Source organism: Athene noctua, chromosome 7 (assembly GCF_965140245.1).
Source record: "Athene noctua chromosome 7, bAthNoc1.hap1.1, whole genome shotgun sequence".
Taxonomy (NCBI): domain Eukaryota; kingdom Metazoa; phylum Chordata; class Aves; order Strigiformes; family Strigidae; genus Athene; species Athene noctua.
In genome coordinates this window covers 4,665,337-4,687,176 of record NC_134043.1, presented here as the reverse complement: position 1 = coordinate 4,687,176, position 21,840 = coordinate 4,665,337, and the positions used below count along the sequence as shown (strand labels likewise).

General features: G+C 38.2%; 1 protein-coding gene across 6 annotated transcripts in view; it reads right to left on the bottom strand.

Moving 5' to 3' along the window:
- GTDC1 (glycosyltransferase like domain containing 1) overlaps positions 1-15,686 on the bottom strand; it is a 175,426-nt gene extending 159,740 nt beyond the window's left edge. For 5 of the 6 annotated variants that reach the window (XR_012633941.1, XM_074910493.1, XM_074910499.1 and 2 more), the window contains exon 1: positions 15,206-15,322. The gene's annotated coding sequence lies outside the window, so the exon portion shown is untranslated. Of the gene's footprint in view, positions 1-15,205; positions 15,323-15,359 lie in introns of those variants that run through there. The other variant, XM_074910494.1, reaches the window with a different exon arrangement.
- Positions 15,687-21,840: the final 6,154 nt, after the last annotated feature.

The window sequence follows — 21,840 nt, the reverse complement described above, 5'->3', positions numbered from 1 at the left end:
AAGCCTTCTATCACAAAACCATAGTGACTAGCATTAATTACTCTTTTTTTTTTTTAGCCTTTAAGCTTCACTGACGGAAGTCCAAGTTAACCTTGACTTTACTTTGTCCTGGGCTAAATCTACTGCGACATCCTTTTTGCCCTTTTAAATACAGAAACTTTTTGGAAGTCTTCCAGTACTTTGAAATAAACACATTTACAAGATATGCAACAATTAACATGAGTGGTTCTAGAGGCTCCTGAGACAGTTCTCGAGTCCCTGTGATGTGATGTCCAGATCTGTTTATATAATTTTTTCATTTAATAGTTAATTTCAGAAATCACTCCTTTACCATCTTTAAGCAAAGTGGGTGTGAACTTTCTACCCCAAACAAAAAATGATATGGGAAAGGAGAAAAACACTGTAATAAAGCGTGCAAAGGGCAAAATTGCATTTTAAAAAGGCAAAAAAATACATTAAAACAGTACAAGTTTATGCTTAACAGTGTCTGAGAGAAAGAGATGACTTTTTATGAGACACTGAAAATGACCATTTCACCCAGTAGATGGTTGCCTTGGAGCCAGAGGACTAGCTGCATTAGATACAAAGATGGCAAGATTGTGATGTTTATGCACCTAAAAGCTGGTAGCTGTCCACTCTTCGACTCCAAGATAGATTACATATTTCTACTTATTTCTCAAAATGACAAGATTTAGTATTTTTTAAGTTCAGTCCTCCCAAAAGAACTTAAGGTTCTCAACAGCAATGAATTTGTCAGAGCTTCCAACCTAAGCTTTCAAAGAAATAGGGTAGTAATAGGATGAGAGGATATTCTTCAAAACAAATTCAAACTGGCAAAGTCTGAGGTCTTTCACTATTGAATACTAAGGGAATTAGTTGAAACAGCTCCTGAATCACCTGTAATTATCTTCAAAGTCAGAAAAGCTCCCAAAGACATGAAGTGCTAGCACAAACAAAACTTATTCCAAAATAGAAAAAAATGGAGAAACAAGAATTACAGACAAGTAACCCTTACTTCCATACCAACAGGTTACCAAAACAAGCGATGAAATGATCTATTTGTACACACCTAGAGGACTGGCCAGTCAAGATTTGTCAAGGGGAGAAAAAAAAAAAGTCACAAACTCATCTTAATTTTCCCCTTTGACAAGAAATGCATCTTGACTGCAGTGAGGTATTTCACAAGACATTTTAGAACATTAAAAAAAGGAAATATGAGGTTGTATTGCTAAAATACAGGACCACCACAAGATGCAAAACTGCACTGTAGGAGTAAGTACCAGTAGTTTGCTGTCAGAATGGCAGAACACTGGAAACAGGCAGGAATCTGTCCTCAGTCTAGTATGCTTCAGTATTTTCACTGATGGCTTGCAAAGTATACACTTGAAAAATCTTAGCAAGTTACCCTGAGCTCTGGGAGGTGTTGCAAGCAAATACTAGAATTTCAATATATCTTCAACTGAAGTGCCACTTTTGATTGAAAGCTTGAACCCTAAGAAAGAAGTTTAGCAATAAAGTCCATATTATAGTCTTTTACTAATTTCTTTGTAGGTATATTTAAGTCAGGAATGATTCAAACAAGTTTCATCCTACCAGAAAATAAGAGATGAACAATTCTCAGGATCCCTTCCAGATCAAACTTCTACAAGTGTAGTATGGATCTACACTCAAGCAATGGAAAAATGGATGAAAAGATGCTTCCACCACATGAAGCAGCACAGAGGTCCCAGCTCTGCAGAGGCACAGATGACCCATCTTCACATATACCCTACTAATCTTTACCAGTTCTGTCTAGTTCTGACTCTAGTTTTTCCATGCTGAACCTCAACGCAGAATAGAAGAATTCAGAAGTAATTCCGAGTAAAGTCTACGTCACAGTCCTAATTCCCTACGCAGGCTGTTCTGCAAAGAGACATTGCTCAGCACAGTGTTTTTAAAAACAAGCATCTCAAAAATTTATCAGGGATGTAGTCAAATAGGAGTATGTATACACTGTGCCTCTTCAGTTAGTCAATTAGCAGAAACATTAAGCCTCTGAACTTTTAACACTTTTAGATGTAAAAATTTTTCTTTATATATATACATATTATGATTTTAAGAAATACGACTCAACAGAGCACTACTGTAATCTTCTAGTTATATTTTTGCTTCGAAACATTTAAACGATGAATTCTTTATTTGAAGATGACTAATTATAATGTGCTCCATTTGGGGAACAAGAATTCAATATCCTCGTATCAATTAAACAAAATGCACTCTCCTAGTTTAAGATTAAAAACTAAAACGCAGCCAAAAGGAGTTTCTTCCTCCTATCTGTCAGATCATAGAAGCATCCAATTCAACAGGATAAGGTTGCCAGAAAACCCTAAGACTTTCCAAAAGATATTATTTCGTGTATGTGGCTTAGCTCCGAAGCTGAACCAGAAATGACATCCGAACTTAGGACAGTAAGCCTTTTTGCCAATGAATTTCTTGTAAAGTCAACAATTATAATTTATTCTGATCCTTTGTGTCACCATATTAGTAGTTATTTTTCAGCAATCCCAGAGCAGCAACAAATAATGCCATAGAAGAGGACTGATATAATTACAGGCTGAAAAAGATAGGCCAGCACCCTTACACTCAAAACTACCCTCTGTGGCTCCTTCATACCCCATATGTTGCTAATAAAACTGTTTGAATCATACCTATGAGACAGTTTTACTGATATTGTATCAGGTCCCTAGGTTCTTTGTATGAGATACGATGTCACTAGCACTATAACTATGCAAATTTTGTGATACAGGATCCCACTGGACACAATATTACATACGTAATTCGCAGTATGAAACTGTGCATTAACAATAATTCTAGTGTTATATAAATGAAACCACTATGTTTATTGAAAAGCTCGCCACACTACAATGAAATCAAATTTAAAAAGCAATAAAGAGCGACTGATGTGCGCATAGGAAAGATGGCAACACTGGTATTTTTCCCCAAACAATGTAAATTTTGCTTTGTGACAATGCTTTACAGAAACTTTTTAGCACCAACACTAAACAAATGCAACTCCCTCCCCCCCCCCCAATATTTATTAATGGCTTAAAACAGGAACCTTCTGAGCCTCATTTTTACAAACAACCGTGTGATTATCAGCAAGGATCTGAACTGTATTCACATGCGAGCCTGAGTCTCAGTTTCTACGACTAACAAAAGAATAAATGATAAATGATAAAGACTAAGAACTGTAACAGTAAAAAACCAAAAACTTGGGGATATCAACACACATCGCACCAAAGCGCCTCAAAAGTATCATCTTCTGGTCAGAAAACACCTCTGGTCTAACTCCGCATCTGACTTCAAACATGTGGATGACCCCAAGCACATCCCAGCTCACACTATGTGCATTAAGGTCTCTTATTGTTTCCTGCATAAAGCATAAGTGCTTTATATACATCCCTGCAAAAAGGCATGTCTGAAAGATCTTAAAAATTAGTGTTGCGAGAAGAGACAGCAGAGGTGCAATCAGAAATCTGACAGTACAAGCAGCTTGATACACACTCCTCTCTTCTGTGTTTCCAGTGATTTCTTCCCTCCGCTATTGATTTATTGGTTTGCTGCAGGTGGAGAATACGGGGGCTTGTAAAAAGAAGTCTATTTTTAAAAGAAATCTGGAAAAAAAGGGAACAGGGTAGCATGATAAAGTGAGTCTGGTAAAGAGCCAGACTTAGGAGATAAAAGTATGCTATTTCACCAAGGTGCTGCGAGAATTAATAAGCCAGATAATTTTATAAAGTAAATTGTACAGTAAATTTGTGCAGTAAATCATCTAATATGTACAGGAAAAAAAAAAAAAAAAAAACAAAAACCACAGCTCAGTATTCCCTGGAAATACTTTTTAATGCCTTTAACTAGAGATAGAACACACAAATGACACACACCACAACTACCTAAGAAGTCTCAAACTGAAAAGCACGGCCTTTAACTAAGTGATGCAAGGTTTTACTCCATAGAAGAAAAACGAATTGTAAGCAGGCACTCAGTAAGCAAGATGCTGAATTGACTGTTTCCTATAACTTGTGTGCTTCTACTACGGGGGTAGCTTAAGCAGTAGCCTCTCCTAAAGGTTTCCTTGACACCACCCTCTGCGCCATACGAAAATGTTAATAGATTTACTCTCTATTTAAAAATAAATAGCAGCTTAGGTGATATCTTACGAGGCAGAAAGTTCACGCTCCATCTCATGAACATTCTGCCCACTGGTACTGCTGCTACATTTTATCATCATACAATTCAGAGAATTATATACCTATTTTCAGTGTTTGAAAAAAACAAACCCCTCCTCCTTAAATATGGCCCAAAGCTGTTATGAAGCAACTTATTTTTAGAAAAAGCACTTATGCAGATACTTAATTTTAATTAATAGTCTCACCGACTTCAACATTTGCACAGCGAGACAACTGCATGCTTCAATTAAAGCACGCACATAAATGCTTTGCTGATTCATGGCCAAATGCATGACAGGAACATCATTATATAAAATGCTTGTAAAATTTAAAGAAAAAAAAATAACAGCAACCTCACCCTCAAACAGAGCATTAGCAAACCTGTAAAACTCACAGCATGAGCAGGACTTACAGGTTGCTGAATATATATGAATGCTAGGGCCAAGATACATTCCAAAAAATTATTTCAGAGTGGGCAAAAGAACTTTGAGAAATATCCTAAGTAAGCAGAGACTACACAAGCCCCCAACTCTCCATCCTTGGCATCTACTGTCTGCCAGATTGGGTTTTCAGGAGTTGAGGATTCTTTACCAGAAGAGCGGAGGCAGCTGCGCCTTTACTTCTGATGACTCGCTCTGCTTTTCCATTGTTCACATAGCAGATAAGTGAATTTCTTTCAACAATTTATTATATCCAGTACAGTTCCACCACAGATCACCCTGAACACCTTCTGCAGACATTCACTTCCAAGGAACAGTCACTTTGAGTTTCAACACTATCATAAATCTATATAAGCCAATATAAAACTCTGTAAACCTATAATCAATCTGATTTTGAAATAATGACACACAAGAAACACCAGTTAAGTTTTCTTCACTATGTAACATCATAAACTGTAAGCTTTAATTTTTAGGCAGAATCTTTAAAGGCAGTTGGTAACAAATTTTTCTTGAAACACTTTCTGGTCCTACTTACAAGCAAAATTGTGGTAGCTGATGGCCTGCGGCTCACTACTACCAACTCATAATTTTAGAATTTTAAACTTAGGAAACTCTTCATTCCAGAACAGCCAAGCAATACTTGAAAAGTGATCCCACACACATTTTTATTAAAGCATCAGGAGTTACAGCTGATAGCAGCACTGAGCCAAAAGTAAAAATGTGGAAGTAGTAGCCACTAAGAGTTAAACTGTTTAAAGAAATGCTGAGAAGGGGCTTCCCAAATAACCTGCCTCCTTTCTCCATCGCCCCGACAAACAAGCAGGTGCTGTGCAATGAACGTGGCTGCTGGACGATGCAGAAGCCACAGGAGTTTGCTGCTAGCTGGGGTGCTCACCTCCTCGTGATGCTCCTTTGGGTGTGGGTTACAGTGCAAGCCTCCAACCAGCCCCAGAACAACCACCTCCTCACAACGTATGCTTCAGGAAACCACTGAGCTAAACACTCTTCCACTTGCAAAACCTGCAACAGTAATATTCATCAAACAAGGCTTAGCATTGCAAAGCTGCCCTACAGCATCAGCAGCAAAGAGAGAGCAGGTCACCTCTCCATCCCCTGGAACGGCAGGAACAGGACAGCCCAGACAACAGGCAACTTGAGCAACAACATGGATAGAAAAGTACAGGTAGAAAATGAACGTCCGAGCAGTTTTCTACAGGCCCAATTTAGACCCAGGGCATCGATTAGCTCAGCATTAGCCTTGCCAGGCTGCCCTGCATTCACAAGGTAGCACACGCAAGCTAAAATAAAGCCAGGCCAAACCTGACTTGGCTCTGCACAGCACCAGCTTGTGTGTTTCTCCAACCGTTTCACACCTAATTTACAGAGTACATTATCCATCCACGTATCGCTGAGATCTAACCTGAGAAGTGACTAGAATCAAAATCAGTTAATTGATTAATGCTTAACTGAAACATGGAATGCAAACACAACACACCAGAAGACTTTCTGAAAATGCGTTATTTTTATTCCGACTCCATTAAGCAGTCCAGTACTTTTGAAGGATTAATGAAAAAGCTATCAAGAAATAATACAGCAGAGGAATGCTGATTCTCGTTGAACATGCCAACACATGATGAAGTGCAGAGACCTTTTCCATAGTAAAGAGTCAAGCCAGGATGTTCAGAGAACTACAAAGACATGTGAACTTGCTCACTTGATCCAGAAGCTGAGTTTATTTGATTTTTATGAAACAGTGTTTTGATAATTCCTTCCTGAACCACAGACTCACTCTAATACTCCTCAATTAACAATACAACATAGTCATTGTCCTCACAAAATTGACAACAGATTCTTTCACGCCAAGGTTTAGTAAGGAATAGAAAAATCTGCCTAAACACCTAGAACAGAAAACATTTACCTTAAAATAAATACCAATTCACTTAAAAGAGAATTCACTGAGTGTGTATATACATACCCATAAGGATTATTTCCACAAACTTCACTTGTTAAGGAGGACACAATGTTTCATTTACAACTGTTACTTTTTTTTAATCAGGAACTAAAGACAAGTCCAGGAGCAGCATGAGTAAGTAGGTTTCTAACCAAACAATTTATAGAGATGCTTTTTAATAGGACCAGACAAAACATTCCTTAAAGTTGCATTTACAACTCAAAGCTGACCTCGGGCATCACATTCAGTACGTATGAGATAAGCTATGTGGATACTGACTTTAATACTACTACATGGGCAAATTTTGCACAAGATGTGCTCTTGAACAAATGTTTTCCAATGTATTAGGCATACAGAAGCTTTTTTCTGCATCAAGAACCGCATGTCACATTCCTCAAACAGTTTCTTTTCTTGACCAAACACGCTGTGGACAACCTACGGAGGATGCCCCTCGGTGTTCCTCTTTGAGGTTCTCATCTACAGTTTCCACTAACAACGAAAATATGTGGATTTTTTTCCCCTCAAAAATCACAGTCACACTTTGGATCAGTTTTCCTAAGCACATGTGCCAAAAAATACCCTAAGTGATTAGAGACTTTCAACACTAACAGAAGCTCTGATAGAGATTTTTATTGACTTTAAATCAAGCGCAGATCCAGATCCCACAATAATGCAAAAGCTGGGAGAGCAGAGGACAACAAGCAGCAGGAGTGGCTGTGTAAGATGCATGAGAATCCAATAACAAAACTAGTAGCTGGTCTAATTCAAAACACAAATGGTAAGAAAAAAAAACAGTAATTCCACACTTACCAGGCCTTCCTAGAACTGCTTAGGCATAAAAGACTGGTCAAATGAAATGAGATATATTTGCTGTACATCCCAACATCAGCCTTGCAGGGGGGGCACTTCACCCAGGACCGTGACAGACCCACAGCCCCTCTCACCAGAGCGGGTAACCTTAATGCCATAATCAACCTCATGTACAAATGCACACTCGTATCCTACCACAGTCCCTATGTTCTCTCCACATACATGTATTTTTGGATCTCTTCACCCAATCCAGAGCTACAACAAGCAACGGGAGGAGAGCCAGGCCACAAAAATACACAATGTTTACAACCTTTTCCCAATACTTCACATTTTCTGCAGCAGCTCTACTAAATCCTTGGCCACACCTCAAATCGTCAGGTTTCTCAAGATCTTTCAGTTCCGAAGAGTGACCCCTACTCATCTGATCAAACAGATCCCTTCAACAGATTTAAAATTATTTTAAATGCTTAAAGACAATGCCTCAGTCTCTTACTTGGATGCTATAAAATGTTCTTGGGGGAAGTCTTGTTAGCAGAGACTACACGCTCTAACAGCATTCAACCTTTAAAACAACTGCCAGCAGGCCAAAGCCCCAGATCCGCATCCCAATACCCAAACTGCACACCATCTCCCTGAGCATCATAAAATTAACCAAATGTTTAAGACTGGACACATTTAATTCTTTGTACTCCATAGATTACAGTACAATTAAAAGGCTGGAAACAGAAAATTGGCTTAAACTGAAGTTACACAATTGGGTGGGCAGAATGCTTTTGTCTGCAAGAAAGCATTTACATATCTAACATAAGATATTTTAAATAGGTTTATACTGACTTAAAAATAGAAATTTAAATAGATTCTTACTGCAGTAAAAGGCATGCTTTATATCTGAGTAACTAGATCACCAGATGTAAAAAAAAAAAACCCACACCCCACAGATTCCCCACGCAGAATATGCATGCTCTTGAGCACTTATCTTTCTGCCTCGAACTCTTCAAGTTGCAGAGCTTTAGACCATGATAATAAATTAAATAAAATTCAGAATATAACGTTCTAATACTATCTTCACAGTTAAACACAATACTGGCAAATGCTTACCAGGTTACACATGCTAAGCCATTCAAGTGATAATCATAATGATGAATGTGTAATCTAATACCCATTTGCTTTGATTTATATGAACCATCATACAGAAGTCTCACATATCCATTTTAAGTCAATGGGAATGATCCCATTTTTCCTGACCTGAATCAGTGTTTGGTCTAAACTCAGGCACCTTTTTTTTTTCTTTTTGCATTAAACAGATTTTGTCTTCGCACATAGTTAAAGATGCCTGGGGCCACACAGTCCTTTGCAATCTCAGCAACTGGCTCTATCATTAATGCCCTGTGATAGACTTGGTGAAAAAGATTAACCAAATTTCCCCCTGCCCTTCCAGCTGTGGGAGAAACAGATCAGCCTATTCTTTACTTCAGAAGAAAAGGCCCTGCAAAGGGCAACCTTTCCTACAAAATACAGATCATTAAGATGGAATACTGAACTACTTAGATTCTCACTTCTTGTTTGTGTAACTGGGATTTCATTGCACCTATTTCAGGATGCTCTATACTTTTTAATATATATACACACATATGTATGTGTATATATACACACACAATAGCTTGTTTCTGAAACCACTATATAATGGAAGGCTTGCTTATACCATCAGAAAGAAAATCACCCAATAAGTCATTGCTCTTATTCTCAAAGTATCATGCCCATGAGACAAACTGCAATTCATCAAACAAGCTTCACTCCAGCCTGCCCTGAATGCACAAAACACTAAACCACACAGTATGGATAGGAAAACGTAGGTGTGGAGTGCCAGCTGCCTAACAGGTAAGCGTTACTTGTTTTTACAAGCCAAAGTTATGCTAGCTGTCCACTGGAGAGAGACAGTCTTCTCCTCAAGACTGTTAATTCTCTTCTGGAATATAAAATCTAGACTAAAAATTCATATTGCAACATCTAAGCCTATGTAGTTCCCATGCAATGCTCTAAAACAGCATTTACTCTAAGGTCCAGTCTACACCGACCTAGGTAACAGCATACCACATCACCCTGACTTCAAACACACATAACAGAAAAGGACTGATTACTTATATCAGCGCTCATCACAAAATAGCAATACTAACAGATTAATAAAATACATTATTTTGGGGAAGGAGAAGTGGTGTGGGCTGCAATCATCGTAAGTCACGTTACGCTACCTGATGCTACACCGCCAGGCACTGTAAAAGCAAGCCTGGCCCAAGCTTGTAAATCCCAGTCTGCAGAAGCCCCTGCAAATAAAATAATAATTTAAAAAAAAGACTAAAAAACCAACAGGCTTTTAAAGTTTACACAGAGCTTCCAAAAGATACCAAAGCATAGTATTTTTACTTAAATTCCTGAATGATCTGAAGATAATAAAATTTCTCCCTCGATCAAAACACATTTAAGTAAAATTCATGGCAAACAACTCAATGTTTTTACATTTTGAGACTGCATTTAAGAATAAAATTGCTTCCTTTGAATAGAACATAATACCTGCCAACTCTCCAGACAAAGGAGAATCTAAGGAGTTTCTAGAAAAAGAGATTTGGGGGTAGGAGACAAGCATCACAGTATTATTAAAGAGTACAGACAAAAAAAATGTTGTCAACCAAATACAGGAAACTTGGAAATAAACGCCCTTGTATTTTGTTAATACAAAGATATCACTGAATCAAAGCTTGACTTCCCAGTCTGAAGACAGTTAACTGATGAAAGCAGAGGTTATGAAAAACTGTAATCAAGTTATATAAAAGTATACATGGAAAAGTGGTTAATAGGGTATTAAACACTTGGGAGAGGGAGGTTGGGATTGAAGGCTCAGACTAAAAAACTGAAAATATAAAAATTTTGACCCCCTGACCTTATATGCAGTGCAACGCCTGGAAAACAGAAACATAGCTACAGCCAGGAGGGCAAAAACAAAACCACATTACTGCAGGCAGACATGGAGGATGACTACTACTACTCTAAATTTTATCCTCAAATCTTGTGACAATAAGTTGCAAAGTGTTTTTCCTCTCCACATCTCTCAGACAATTGGGGTTTAAGGACCCAGTTATATTTCTGATCTCAGGGACTACCAGTTAAGGCCTGGAACACCGTAAAACTTTAATGCCAGAGAGGCTTTCATTCCATCCTATGGTGAGACTACAGAAGGACCTCATCAGAAGTAAGTCCTTCTCTTTGATAACGCAGTGCACGACCATGTCAAACAACATCACTGACATTTGAAATTCCACCTCTCCCACATCCATCGCTCCCTGTAACCTGCTCAGCAGAATCACCTGCTTGGAAGAGCACGTTTCACTAGATCTTCCAATGAATCCGTGCCAGAAAGAGATATACACACTCAAAACTGAAACTTAAAAATATGTAACAATTAAAGATCCCATAACACCTTCACGTACTATTCCTTGGCTGGAAATAAAGCTCAGTAAGTAGCATTTATCATTGTTATTGACAACACAAAATAGCTTTGTGTAGTAGAGACACACTGAATGGAACCATCTGCTTTCATGCAAACTCTCACGTAGTATGAGTTACATGCAAACACAACACCTAACAGAAAGACTATGTGTACAGAAAGACATCTAACTTCTCAGTCATAAATGTGTCCAGATCCTATTTAGAATAAAATCATTTAGTTCCTGAGTCTATGAAAAGACAGTCATGTTAAACGATGAGAACCCCAAAGCCAAACTACCACCTCAAGAAGTGCTTTAGCCTTACCAGTTTGCACTCAACGTTTCCATTTCTGCAGAGACTAACTGCAGAAATAGCATCCAAACGATTATAATTTGTGACCCTTTAACAGAAAAAATTTCTTAGACAAGTTTTTATATTCCATTCCATGTTCTTCCAAGGAAGACCTACCCAAAAATACTTCACATGAAAAACTAAATGTTCCCAGTGACAACTCTCATCACATCATTTTTTGCACATGAACAGGAAAAGACGCAACAACAGCAAAAAACACTAGTTATTCTTACAACTTCAAGACTAAATCCTAAATATAGTTATGTTTTCAAGTTGTCTTTCCTGAAATTCAAATAATATATTCATTGCTTTAACCAAAAGCTAGCAAAGTACAACTTGTATTGTGCTGCAGGCCATAAAGTGAATGTTCTTTATTTGAATCACGGATGGATGAAGATGAAAAGTAGTTTCTGAAAATTTGCAACAGTTCTTGACACTACTGTGTATTCCTCATTACAAGTTATCCCTATCTATTTATTGGACTTACTCCAGACTGTTTACTACTTTCAAAAAGATAATTTTCATCAATTTGCCATCAACCACAGGAAACTGCACAGAATATGGCCAGAAGCCCTGGCTGAAAAAAAAGGGCGCAGGGGTAAAAGAGAAGAATTGAAGCTGCTGCTTCTCAGTCAGGGTGGAGGGGCTGTGCTTTAAAAGTATCATTTGGTAGTGAATTTTGTCTTTAGCACAGCACTCCAGTGGTATTTTATTATCATCCACATATCTTAAGTAATCATTCCACTATATAAAGTGCCTGAGTAAGGTGAAATTATTAAAGCCTTCCCTCCTCTGCTGCATCTCCACCAGCACTGCTTCAGTCCTTCACAGCAGAGACGTATTTTGCTTGTGAATCCTAAGAAATTCTTAATTTCCCAACCCCAAATAAAGACTTCCCCAAAATTAAACTGCTCTTATACCTGGAACCGGACATTGCCAACCACGTGTTAAATGGCTTTAAGATCCAGCGTCTTGAACAAGTTAGAAACATGAATTTTAGACTCATTCCTGGAGAGTATCTGGGAGGCTTGGTTTCTTATTAAACAGGTTGCACATACTTGCCTGTGGCAGTCTTCTGTAAGTTCTGTAAATTTAGACACAGGTTTTACAGTTGGAAAAATAAAGTCTCAATTCTGAAAAGATTTCAGGATTTTAAAATGGTTTAAATTTGACTTTCTGAAAAATATATTAACAGCTTTAAAGCCAGTCTTTACACAGAGCGTTACAGAACAGGATACTGTAAACTGTGATGTAAATGCAGGCCTACAACGTGACCAGAGGTACATTATTTTATTGCAGTGTGAACACCAGCCTTTAACTGAAACTACCTCGAGAAGCCATCACAACTACAAACCCTGCCTACTCCTATGAGCAACGAATCTTCTGCAGAGCACGTGAAAGGGCAAGGAGAGCCCTACAACTGATTCCGGAGCTTCCCAGACGATCGCAGGACGCTAAGGCAGAGGTGAAAATGTAGATACGCTGTCACCACATGCAACACAGTCTTGCAGGAGCAAGAGCTGAGGGAGCCCTGACATTCCTGCAAGCTGCCATAGTTTAAACTTATAGGTAGGGCAACACCAGACGTGACTGCTGCTGTTTTCAAAGACTTGATACTTTAAAGGCTAAAGCCCCTGTTGCTAGCAAAGCCCTTTGCTAAGATTTTTTTCTCTTCTTCTTTCTTCAGATACCATTTGCTGCGGCATAACAGAAGCTTCCAACTTCGGTGATTCTTCAAAGGACTCTAGGAAACACCTGGAGATGTTGCAAGATGCTGGACACCAAGAGCAGGGTATGAAATGCCTACGCTGCAACAAAGATGATCTGAAACACGATGTCCAAGCTTGGACATGCAATTAGTGTCCCAGAACTAGAAACATCAGAGCCATTTAGCTTGAAATCATACAGGAATTACCAGCAAGCTCCCTTGTGAGATGTCCTCCTTACCAAAGGCATCCAGTTAAATGACAAAGTGAGCATGGACTTTGCTGGCAACTCTCAGGACTCCCTAAATACTCCCCCATGCACTCACACCACATGCAGTCTAAAACACCATCATTAAAATCTGTATATAACAACATTCCACTAATTCTTCCAATTCTTTTTTTTTTTTCATATATGATGCACAAGTACAAAGATTTTACTTGCGTATACAAAAACTCAGTAAAATAAAGCTAAGAAGACATGAGCTGCAACACAGGATTTTTTTCTGAACTACAAGGAAGAATCAAACCAGTATTTCTGTGATTTGCTTTCCCACTATTTAAAATGGTTTCTGTACACCTTTGTTAAATAAGCTGAGTAATAGTTAACTTATCACAACATTTTTTTTTTCAAACACTTACCACTACACACTGCTGATAAAGATGGTTTCATCCTATAACCACTAAAACTTTTCCTCTCAAAGCAAGATAGAAGCAGAGGCTTAGTCACTATTCACATAATAGAATCACAGAAGTTTTCAGAGCAGTTTACAAAAAATTTAAAAATATATTCTTTCTCAAAGCAAAATAAGACATTACGTTTGGAAGATGTTTGCTCTCAGTACTGAGTAACACTTGTTATACACCTGAAGGGGTTCCTTAAGCAAGTCAAATCTACCCAGCAACTCTGGGCTGTAGCTACGCTGATCAAACCAGCTTCATCCGTGTTAAAAAAATGGAAAGCAAGAAATAAAGGTAGAGTCTTAACGTACCAACAGTTTCTTCTGATTTCATAAAGAGAGCATCAAAAGAATAAACACTGAAAATCTTGGTCATCCATTAAGGCAATTCTTACACCCAAACAATTTGATAATGTAACATCGTGTATCCAAGCCAGTTTTTCCATAAATTATGATCTAAACAGAATAGTAGTCAATTCACCAAAAGATATCAAAGATATCCCTTTATTACAAATGATCCAAGTATCTCCCTTGAGGCTATGGCTATCAGAAAACATTTAGTTAGCTCCCAAGCCAATACTTTTCCTATCTGTTTTATTATGAAACTGTAACACATTTCCAATAACTTTTAGCTTTCCTATACAGAGCAACAAATAATTTCCCAGAACCCTTTGGAAAATCTGACATGCGAAATTATTCTCTAGTCAACTTGTGTATTATTAAGCTGAAAAAAAAAGGTATATCAGATCATTCGATCATTGGATGGAATGGGAAAGTATTGGAAGGTTCAGGACAGATGGACCAACTTCAGGTCATATAAAATACTACCAAGGCTGTATTTGAAGAAAAATGTGAAAGTTCGTGAAAAGCGCCCTGGGTGAAAAAATACTTTGTGTTGCTAAGAAACATCATCCCTGATGATGGATGAATTAAATTGTCTCAGTTAGTAGAGCCAACTCCAGGCATCCCTCGTTTATTAGTAGAATGTTTTCTTGTACTGGTAATTTATTTCAACAGCTACATACAAATAAAAAAAGCCCTACCTTGAAATAAATCTGAGAATTTCAAACTTGCATAATTAATGCTAGAAAACAGAACAGGGTTCGTATCTTAAACAGAATTTAATAACTACATTTTCAAAGTTTACGTTTTTAAATGTAATATTAATACATCCAAACGATTAAGAACTTATTTTAGGATAGTCTGCCATGAAATATACAGTTCAACTTCCAAAATTACTCTATATACAATCCAGTGAAGAATAAAACTCTTCAAGTATTTCTGAGTACTGAACAACATAAATATTCAGGTAATCAAATTTTAAACATCACTGAGAGAAAAGCATATTCATTTGTCATGTACTGTTATGATGACACCAACATAAAAACTAAGCATGGAGGAAATAATGCAAAACACCTGCTTTTCTCATTTGGAGGTTGTCTTCATGTTCATGTTTCACCCAGTTTCTTCTTTAATATATTACTCACAGGCTGTTTCTTCTGCAGAACGTATTTGTGAACTTACAGAAGTGCATCTTTCCACTTCTGAAGGATGTTTTCTGTCGAACCCCCACAGCCCATACCTGCTTTGCCTGCCGTGCACTGTGTTAAGTGAAGTCCTTTCAAAAACGTTGCAGCTGGAGCAGAGGAAGGCCACCGGCTCACCTCTTCCCACAGGCTGCACGAGGGGCCAGAGGAGCTCTCCTGAAAGGGGAAAGAAAAGCAAGCACATCTCACCTGGCACAGCCTTCGAGAGCAAGGTGCAACAGCAGAGGGGAAGCACAGCAAGCAGGGAGCCCCGACGTAAGCAGGAGAGTCCTGAGATCAGAAAGGAGACATATGACTGCTGCTCAGAGATGATGGAAAAGGGCAGAGTTTTCTTAATAACTCAGATATGAACATGCAGAATTTTATGCCACACGGAAACAAACACAGTTGCTGTATGGAGAATAAACCAAGGGCAAAGACCAACTGTGCAAGAACAGAGTCGGCAAAGGGAGAATCATTAAAGAAAATTAATTTTAATTTGTCTGAAGGCAAGGCTTTGGGATTTTCCTTCCTATTATTCTAGATTGTGTTCTAATGAAGATTCTGAGCTAGGAGTCCCAAGTTTTAGCAGTGGAAAGCTCAATTTAAGGAAAAAGGTGAAAAACCCTCTATAAACTGTTCTTTGGATCCCATCACAGCTTCCAAGTCAGAAAGTACTATGCACAGAGAATCTTCTTCCCAAATAACACCACTACGGAGAGGAGTTACCACTGGAGAGTCTGAGAAGAAGTATTTAATAATGATACCAATTTGGCTGCGCTATAGGAGATGTGCTTCCTGTGGGCCTAATGGGGAAGAGCTTTGCAATCTAAGCAGAAGCATTTCAAAACCTCAAAGGACATGTCTTATCTGCACCACTTCTGCTTCTGGAATCCCAGAAATCCTGAAGACAGAAGGCAGATCAGACTGCAGCTTTCCTTGGCACAGATGCTGCAATCACATCTGCCTTAACCGTAAGGCACGGTCCTTGCTACTTTCCAACTCCCCAGCAGCATCTCTTAGTTGCTTCGGTTTTTTGGAAAGGCCAGCGCAGAGGATAAAAATAAAAAGTGTTTCTGATCACATCAGATACACTAAAACACTAACATGAAAGAAAAACGCCTGCAGATTATGTTCCAAGCAAATAGCATGAAAGAAAAGGTTTTGAAGTAGACATACCCTTTCTTCCCCTCCTCCCTTGTCTACATGATTCACAAAATAACATTTACTTCAAATACTGAGATCTGCTTGATCAAAGATTTTTTTTTTAAGTCTTGATCTAGCAGCCATGAAGAATGACCACTTGTGTACAGATACATATCAAGTTACTCAGACACAGAAACATGTGCACACATATTTATCCAATTAATTACAGGTGATTTTTACACACCACTCCAAGGACCTGAACCACCATCAACCCAGGTGTGCAGATCTATGTAAACGTCCCCCAAGTTTTTTTTCTTTTATCTCACTAAAGATTCCCTCCCTAAACACCTATAGCTAAAACGTATCGACTTAATTTGCCACATTCCCCAGTACAAGAAATTCCCAAGCAAAGAACCTTGAAGACAACGAAGGGGTCAGAGCCATTCTGCAACCCAAAGGTCAGGTCTGCATCAAGCTACAGGTTGCTGGACTCCAACCTCTTGGCCCTCACATCATAATGCAGAAAGCATTTTCAGTGCAGGATTATTTAACGTTTTCATTTATTGCTTGGATGATAAACAATACAGTTGCAAAATTTTGCAGTTACCTGTGAAGGGCTGCAAGCATTCTGAGAAGCAGAGTCAGAATTGAAGAAAGTAGGACTAAGTGATTAACAGAACTGAAACTGGGGTTTTAATACTGAGTTGAAGGCAAAAAATGAAAAATTAATTTGAAATTGTATTAACAGGAGCATCACTTGCAAAAAATGGTAAGATTTATTCAATTCATACCTGATGCTGACTGATTAAGGTTGTACATTATGTTCAGGCCTGGATACACAGATGTAGAAAACTGAGAAAAAGCTCAGAAGAAAACCTAAGCGATCAGAGTAAGTTAAAGGGAAACGGGCTTGTTGGGTACAGAAAAAAGGTGAGTAAAGAAAGAGGGTGCAGGCTTCAAAACAGGTTAACAGCAGTTAGAAAAGTTACTATCATGTCCCACTACTGCAATACCCACAGCAGAAAAAAAACCCAACAAAACAAGAAGCGTAACGGGTTAAGAAAAAAAAATAGAATAGTATTAGAGGAAATATGCTATGTCTAGGGATAGTTAAACAATGGATTAGGTTATGGAGGGGTTACACAAATCTTCAGTGATTGGTTTTAAGACCTGGTAAGATGAACATGTTCAGAAACCATCTGTACGTACCTATCTGGCTTTACAATGAGCACTATATGCTCATGCATACAGTAAAGGGCCTTAGTGTAGAGTGGATGGCCTCCAGAGATCTGAGTTTTCTTTTCTAACCTAAAGGCTGTATGAGTTTAGGCTCCTGCCAGGCAAATCAGCAGGTGACTTGACTGCTCCTTAGAGCTCCAAGCAGGCTTTTGATATCTCTTTTTTCTAAATAGCCAAGGCAGTCTGTGATTGACAATTTTCTATCACATCAAGCATGCTACCTTAAATATGAAGTACTCTGAATGATCCACTGGGGAAATAAAGTCAGAGTACAGAAAAGGCAACAGCAACTGATCCCCAAAATCCAGTCCCAAGAAGGAAATTGAAACTGCCAAACTGGACGAGTACGCACATCCCATCAGTACCTAGAAATACAGGTAGTTATTTGTTTCTAGCACCTACAATAAATAAGCCTTAATAAAAAGAAGTATTTAATAAAGTACTTAGAGAAATAAGGATGGAAGGTTTGACGTGTCTAAGCTTATTTTCACAGCGGTATGAAAGGAAATGAGGTAGAGTCAGAGCTAATTCTCCTTATATAATTTCACATGGAATGATTAGTTCTGCCCCAACAGTAACAGCTTTCCAGAGGGTCCTACTTGTCGCCAAGATTGCATACAGATGCTGTAAGTGTAGCTTCCCTATTCTCCACTGACAACCAACTTAAAAGGCCAATATAATATTCATTTTACTATAGAATGAAATTCACAGCATGAATAGTAAAATAATGTCACAGCTACCATGAAACTGCAGTTGCATGTTGGGGGTTGTGACTTTTAAAAGTTTAATCATGAAACAGATTCATAAAGAGGCACATGCAAAGCAGCTTTCTGCTTCAGCAATGTCCTGTGGTCGTTAGGGTTGTCTAAGCACGGCATAAGCTGTGGGCTCACAACGAGAGGGCAAAGGCACCAAGGAGCATTCGTGTCACATGCCCCTGCTGATTTTTTTTTTTTTTTTTAGACGGCAGGTTTTCAATCATTATTGTGCTGAATGCCTCTCCTCTCTTAAGCCTGATTAGGAAAGACATTCCACATGCACGGGGCTGCTGAAGGTGGTGGAATTCCGTAAATCACCTGGGTCGCTTCTGGGTGAAATACCAATTACTGGCAATTCATCTCAAGGAGGCCAACAAAAAAAGCCCCACAAGAAACACCACTCAGCCCAACAGTGAACATATCACATGGATAATCCTAAAACTCTTTGCAAAAACTTGTAATGGGTATTAGTACTTTCATAAAGCACTGTTTTGTATTTAATCCTTGAATAGACACTAACAGAAAAGCCATATTCAATTCCAAGATTGCTACTGCAAGTTCCAGATCAGCTTCTACTATTTCTTTTAAAAATATGCTGGTTTTTAAAGGATATATAATAATACACATCTTTCCAGGGAGAGATAGCCTACCTTAGTATATTTAACTATCAACAAAAAACCTAAATAGCTCCCCGGAACAGCATGTCAAATAATATTATGAGAACCTGAAATGTGTATATTTTGTACTTATTAGCACAACCATTTGTTTTACAAAAGACCTACAGATTAAATACAAAGCATGCTATTAGTTTTAGGCACAAGAACGACCAATTTTTTACGCCTTGCCAGAAATAATGAATAATTAGGCCAGCACCACCCTACAGTCATTTCCATAAATCCTGCCTTTAGATTTAAACCACAACAAAAAAGAAAACCGACTTAATGATAACAAAAAGCTTATTTCTTGTTAAAGTTTTCTTAAAGCAAGATCAGGACAAGAAATTATTCTTTAAAGCCAACAAGATGTTACTGTTTATTTGAAGAAGTTTAATTTATCTCAAACCACAAAGTTATTACTCAGAAACTTACTGCATTGAACAGCAACCCAGTAGACAGACGAGGTGAACTGCAAAACTTTCACCCGGGAAATCTCAAAACACAGACGTTCACAGAATACTCTGCAAAGTCATCTTACAGTATATTCCTTGCATAAACCTCAACAACAACCGGAATATAAAAGATGCAGTTTCTTCAATTACTGTGGAATTTTTGTTGTCTGGAATATTTGTATGTAAAGTAAATATCAAAGCAGAAAGATATATAGGAAATATGACACTGAGCATCAGATGAAATGAAGATCCGTACTTCAATTAAGATTTTAGTTTTTAAATTATGGAAATTATGGTGCTTCTGAGAAAGTACTTGTTTAATTCTATGCACCAGGCAAGATACTTATAAAAAACACCTTGTTTTCACAGCACAACATGGACTTCATTCCTGTTTTATTTACAAAGGTGTCACCTGGTAAATAAAGCACAATGAAAACAAAATCAAGATCTACACTGTCAAATAATCCAGGATAATGTCATTCACACACAACTCTGAGGCTTTTTTTTCCTCCCAAACCAATCTGACAGGAAAAAACAGGAAAAGGTTGGTATTTTTCTAAAAGTTTTTCCTAGAACTGGAGCTATCTTCACTGTTCTTTCTCTCAAATATTCTGCCACTACAGCCACATGCTATCATTGCTCTAGCTGATCACTCCATTCTGAGTTTTCAGCATTCCCAAATGTTCACTCTTGCACGCACACGAAGTTCTGTAATACTCTGGAAATTCTTTTACATAATGGCTTTGTAACAGTTCTGTTTCTATTACGTAGGTTTTCTTAGGCTTTAGGAAGACGAACCAAAAACCTCAGTTCTCTGAAGGAGAAATTTTCTTTTTGTCTTTTCAGATTGAGAAAAATACCAAAGGGCAACAGCGCGGTCTCCATCCTTCATTCCAACACACCTGAGTACTGAATTCTGCCAGGGTGAGTAATGCCCATTATGGAACATTGATTCAGTAAATCTTCCATCCCAGAGAAGGAATAGAAGACCACATCATATTAAAACTGAATTCAACTACTTATGCAAGAATTTAAGTGGTGTGGGGTTGGTTTTTTCCCTCCATAACAGCTTCTAATAATGACTGTGACAGAAATCTTGCACTCTGGATAGTGTTTTATTCATCAGGCCCACGACTGCCACAAGTTTTCTTTGACCAGAGCATGGTCAAAGTAACCTAAGGACCACTTTTGTACATCCAAGAAGAAAACATTCCCACAGTATTTACGGCATTAACACAGACAACCGGTTGCACACGCATGGCATCTGACTGCCCAAAAAGAATCTTGGAACAAAACTGGAAAACAGCATGAGAAGTCACACTGATCACGCTGTTGCACAGACACAACACGTAAAGATGCTTACAGGTATAAAACCAATTCAAATCCTCTTCTTTTTTGTCAACCTAACATTAATTTTTTCAACAATTTTTTTTAGTAACAATTCAGCAAAACTACAACTCAGCAAAATTAAGGGATGAAGATATTAAATCCAGTTGCATCTGAAGTGCCAACGACAAAACTTCCACTAATCACATATGTACTAAATTTTGCACATATGTTGGTTATATGTAAACCTACACACACGCAAATATCTAAATCGAAGTTGCTTATACAGCACTAACTTACTTTGAGATTTATGTGTCTCAACTGTTTCTGTTCCTTCTGTGCCTAAGAAATAATTAGTCGGAGGAAAAAAAACAAACTACATGTAGTGCCTGGCCTTGCCTGCTTTCCTCCAAGTCCTGCATTTCATCATTACTTTTACATATTTCGTTATTAATTTTAGACATTCCTCCAGTTTCCATTTGGACATCAAAGAGCTACTCATACTCAAAATACCAGCAATGTGAAGTATTGGCTTCCCTACTTGTTGTCATTTATAACTTGAAAAGATCTTTGATTTCTTGCCTACAGGAAATTCTGTGGATCAGAAATAAAACATATATATATGCTCCCATGTATACATATATATGGGGTCCAGAATTTGGAATAATAGACTGTTTGGAGACATGGTTTTCAGATTTAGATTTCATACTGTCTGGTGCTTCACACATTTATTTTTACTTTCACATCTGACGTGCAGCAATATGGCTAGCTAAGGTGTACGTTTAAGACGTGCTTTGATATGTATCTATTCAGAAGTGAAATTCACACTGGGGTATGTGTCCTTACAGCACTAAGGCCCTGCTTCACCGCTGCTAACTGCACCGCTTACTGATGGCTGGGGGCAGAGGAAGGCAGGCTCTCTGGAGCCCCTCGTTAACAATTCTGCCACCAAAGATTAAGATGATTTTCCTGTTTTACAAACTTGGTAGAGAACGTTTCTCACATACAAATGGAAAAAAAAGCACCCCACAGTAGCCAATGTATTTCTAAAATGCCTGCTGCATGGGTTCCTAACAGCCATGCACGTATATTTAGAACTTGTTCTCCACTTTTG